The 5,518-nt window shown below is 29.2% G+C and overlaps 1 non-coding gene across 1 annotated transcript; it reads right to left on the reverse strand.

Moving 5' to 3' along the window:
- Nucleotides 1–415: 415 nt before the first annotated feature.
- On the reverse strand, nt 416–489 carry TRNAI-AAU (transfer RNA isoleucine (anticodon AAU)). The gene has a single exon. It is a non-coding gene; the product is annotated as a tRNA-Ile (tRNA).
- Between the last annotated feature and the right edge of the window lie 5,029 nt (nt 490–5,518).

Consider the following 5,518-nt stretch of genomic DNA (forward strand, 5'->3'; position numbering starts at 1 on the left):
ATTGATCACTCATCTTATTTAACTGGCTTGAGATTGAGTGGGAACTAGTTTCAAGTTGTGGTCCATAACAATGTCATATACCTTACCAATAATAACCCCATATACTTTGATCAACACAAACCAAACCACAACAAAGGATTCCAAAAAATTAGGGGATTCGAAAAAAAATCCTAAACACAACTGAAAAAAAAACCACTCCAAAACAAAAATGGTGAAAGGATGAAACTTTACCTCCAATATGAAAAAATCTACCACTCGAAGAACGAAAGTAACCCAATCAAGGAAACCCTAAACCCTTTGCGTAACAACTAACTAAGAATAAAAGCAGATGGCAACAAAATTGGGGTTCTCCGTTTGGTACAGATAACATGGAGGAATAATTTATTTACCTACCAAATAAAAAGCTCACCACATTTGGCCCATGTAGGTCTCGAACCTGCGACCTTCACGTTATTAGCACGACGCTCTAACCAACTAAGCTAATAGGCCACTTTGTTATGTTGTTGTTGTTACACCTTTTATCGTTAGTTTATCAATATATAATACCAACGTTAGACATGTATATTTTAAACCAATATATATGTATGTGTGTGTCCGTGTGTAAATTTAAACCAATATATGTTAAGATTGAGCGCTTAAGCGTCACGATTAAGACCGAGTGCTTACCATTAGGCCTAAAGCTATAACCATTAGTCAGAGTGCAACCCTTTTTACTTAAAAGCGTAACAATTTAAGTGCCACGATTCAATTGATCTCACCTGCAACAATATATTATAATATTTATATTTAAGCTTTTAAAATATGTATTAACATCCATTAATAATGATAACTAAAAGAATATAAAAAATGACAACTACTTTTAGATAATCAGAACCGAAGTTGGAGAAACGTCAAATCCAATAAAATAAGCTTAGAATACCCATGAATTTGGAGTTACTTATTATGGCCATTGTTTCATATATATATATATATATATATATATATATATATATATATATATATATATATATATATATATATATATATATATATATATGTATATATATATATATATATAACCATTTCCCTATAGAAAGTTAAGGAATTTAATACTATTTTTTACCCTTACAATCTTTGTACCATTATTGCATAAGATATCTGATCTAGTGTAGAATTGATTACAATATTCCAAACACATTCAATAAATTAGAAAATCCTTGAAAAAAATAGTAAGTATAACAAATACCTATTTTAGCAAATACATATTGTGATTCTATTTTCTGAAAAAAATAGTTTCTTGTAGCCAAAAGGAGAGCCTAAAAGTCCATGTCTCGGCCCATTTCAATCCACTGGGTTGTCTTTTAAAAGAAGGTACCAGACTCACTGATCTAGAAAATATTTTCTTAAATGTATTTTAGATAGAGTATTTCACAAGATATCTTTTAATATGAAAATTTATTCCAACACAAAAAAATTGGGATATAAAAATATTTTTTTGGTTGAATATTTTACATCTATGAATTTGAAAATATCTTTCAAAATACTCAATCTAAAATTATTTTTATATTTCACATTAGATGTTTCAAAATACATTTTCAGTTCTAGAAATACTTTTTGAAATACTTAATTTATAATAATTTTTTTTAAACATTCTAACTTGAGTGTTTCAGAAGGTGTTTCTAAATTCAGAAATACCTTTTGAAACACTTAATTCAAAAAATAATAAAAAAGATGTATATGTTATAAAATAGAGCCAATAATGGAGAGAAGAAGAAGTATAAAGGAAGAATAGAGAATGAGAGAATGTGGAACAAATTTTCTGTGTATTATTACTGATAAGAAGAGTCCTATTTGTAGATACAACACGTAACTCATAAAGGAAACAAATCAACTAGTTAATACAAATATTTACGTAAAGAGTAATGATTCATATGATTATCAATCATATCAATCATATGAGTAACTGTATCAAATCAATGAACGATCATTAATTCATAACACTTCCACTTGGGTGTCCATTAATAAGAGAATGTATTTGGATAAAACCTTACTAGGAAAAACCCTTTGGGATAAAAACCTAGTGAAAGAAAAAAAGTACACCATTCTATATAATGTTGTTCTTTACATCTTCTATTTCTCTCCTTCATGTAAACTTACATCATTAAGATTACAAAGTCCAATCTTGTGAACCAATTGCTCAAAATTTCTTCTTGACAAAGATTTTATAAATAAATATGCTAGATTTTTGCATGAACGAATCTTTTGGATCTCTACATCATCCTTTCAATTGAACAATACACTATTGTCTTCATATACGATTGTTGATTCCATTCTTCTCAAGGATAGACTACAAGTTTTTCGCACATGTTGAATTATAGACCTTAACTAAACATATTCACGACTTACCTCATGTAATGCTAAAAATTATGCGTAATTTTGACGATGTTGCTATTATGGTCTCTTTCCTGAAATTATTGTGCTACCACATGTGAACAAATATCTTGTTTATGATCAACCATTGTGACATTGTGAGAATACAATAAATAACATGCATCTGCATGATCCATTAGATCCAATTTTGAATCATTTGGATAAAATAATTCCATATTCTTATTACCCTTAAGGTAATAGGATATATTTTTTACTCCAATCCATTGTCTTCTTGTAGATGAAGAACTATATCTTGCTTAACAAATTTACAGTAAATCCAATATCACGTCAAGTATAATTAGCAAGATATATTAGTGCTCTTATAACACTAAGATATAGTACTTCTGGACCAAGAAGATCTTCATCATATTCTTGAGGTTTAGGAAGAGTCTTTATCAACATCTAACGATCTCATAACTATTGGAGTGCATAATGGACACGACTTGTCCATTTAGAACATTTTAAGCACTTTAATTATATAAGTCTGTTGATGTATAAAAACATCTTTATTTAAATACTCAATTTCTAATTTCAAACAAGACTTTGCCCTTCAAAGATCATTCATCTCAAATTCTTTCTTTGAGCAATCAATTGCCTTTGGGAGCTCATTAAGAGTTCCAACGATGTTTATGTCATCTACATAAACAATAATTATGGCAAATTCATTTTCTAATATTTTCATATAAATACAAGGATAAAGAGGATCATTTTTATATCTTTCTTTTAATAAGTACTCAATAAGAAAGTTATACCATACACGTCCTGTTTGCTTTAATCAATAAAATGTCTTGTTCAATTTTATTGAACAACCATCTTTAGAATTTGCCTTGTTGGACAAATTAAATCCTCTAGGGATTTTCATATAAATATCATTCTCAAGAGAACCATACAAATAGGATGTAACATCATCCATTAGATCAGACCTTGTTGTGCAACTAGGATAATTAAATATTGTAATGTTGTTGCATCCAATACAATTGAATATGTCTTTTCACAAATCAATATTAGGTTTTTCTGAAAAACCTTGGGCAACAAATTGTGCTTTGTATCTAATAATTTCACCATTCTTAATTTGTTTTTGTGCAAAAATCCATATGTACCCAATGGGTTTCACACCCTCAGGTGTGCGAACTATAGGCCCAAAAACCTTTTGTTTAGCAAGCAAATCTAATTATGCTTCTTTGAATATTTTCATTTTGGCCAATCAATTCTTTGTTGACAATCTTCGATGATCATTGGTTATTGGTCCTCATTGTCATTCATAGCATTCATCGCTATATTATTTGTAAAAGTTTCGTCAATGTTGACTTCATTTTGGTTCCATATTATATGATTCATGACATAATTTATTAAGATCTCATCATTTTGAACAATTTCAGGTACTTGAGGTTCTTCTATAACTGAATCATTATGTCAAAAGAACCTTTTGGGATTTTCACATTTTTTATTAGGTCATAAACATTTTAGCTTATTTTCTCATTTGAGAACTTTTTATCTTTGGAACCAATATGCTTACCACGCTTTAAGTGTGTCTTTGGAACCAACAGACCTACCACGCTTCAAGCATGTTGTGAATTAATATTAAATATATTTGGAGCATTAGTAGTTGTTGTATATGATTTGATTACCCTTTTTGTTAGTAAGAACATGTGGTAATTGATTGACTAATTTTGTAAGTGAATTATCCTTTGAACTTCTAGATCACATTCTTTTGCACGAGGATCAATACAAGATAATGATAATTCATTCTAACCAATATCCTTTTCCAATTGTTTTCTTTCTCGCCTTACTGTTGGAAAAACTTATTCATTAAAGTGGCAGTCAAAAAGTCAAACTATAAATAAGTCTTCTATTGATAATTCAAGATATTTTATTATTGAGGGAGAATCATATCCAATATATATTCTCAATCGTCTTTGAGGACCCATCATAGTCCCTTTTGGTAGGGAAATTGGAACATATACACCATACCAAAAAATTATTACATGAGAATATTAGGTCACTGACCAAAAACCAACTACATAATAGAGTATTTATGATAACTTGTTGGCTTGATATGAATCAATAATGCAATAAGAAAAATTGTATATCCCCAAGTAGCCATTGGAAGATTAGCTCTCATAAGTAATGGTCTTGCAATCAATTCTAGAAGTTTTAGTAATGATATCACAAGGCTATTTTAAGTATAAACATGTGCTACTGGATGCTTAACTTCAATTCCAATTGATATACGATACTCATGAGAAGTATGAGATGTAATTTCACCAGTATTATCAAAACAAATTTTCTTAATAAGATAATCTGGAGGTGAGCTCTTAACTATACTAATAATTTTGCAAATACTTGATTGCAAGTTGATAATAAACAAATATGTGACCATCTAGTTGATGTATCAATTAAAACCATGAAATATATAAATGATCCACATGGTGGGTGTATTGGACCACAAATATCACCATGTATTCATTCTGAAAATGAGATTGACTCATTTCTACTTTTTTTGGTGATGGTCTTAATATCAATTTTCCTTTGTGAACGTATAGTACATGAGAACTCATTGGTGTCAAGAAGTTTGTTAATCATATTTTTTAACTCTTGAGTGGATATCCACATAAGTTTTCAACTATTTTTCGCATCATGATATATCAAGGATGACCAAACCGATCATGCCAAACAAGAAATTCATATTTATTTGTAAGCTTCTGGCTTACAATGATATGTGTCTCAATTGCATTAATATATGTGTAGTACAAGCCATAAGGGAAGGTTGATAATTTCTCCGATACACAATTTTCTTATTTGACTCAATTTGAGTGATATAAAGATATTCAATATATCCTTCATTGTTTGTCTTAATATGATATTCATTTAGATGAATATCCTTGAAACTTAATAAGTTTATATTAGATTTAGGAGAATAAAATGCATTTTTAATATGCAATCTTGTACCTCTTGGTAGAAGTACAATAGCTCTTTCAGAGGCTTCAATTATATTTATAGTACCATAAATAGTACTAACATTGACTTATCACATTACCAAACAAGAGAAAAATTATCACTTTTGAGGATTGTATGAGTTGTTGCATTATCAATAAGACACATATCCTCA

The sequence above is a fragment of the Vigna unguiculata genome, chromosome 9 (genome assembly GCF_037176805.1).
Source record: "Vigna unguiculata cultivar grain cowpea cultivar isolate G323 ecotype 2 chromosome 9, ASM3717680v1, whole genome shotgun sequence".
Taxonomy (NCBI): Eukaryota; Viridiplantae; Streptophyta; class Magnoliopsida; order Fabales; family Fabaceae; genus Vigna; species Vigna unguiculata.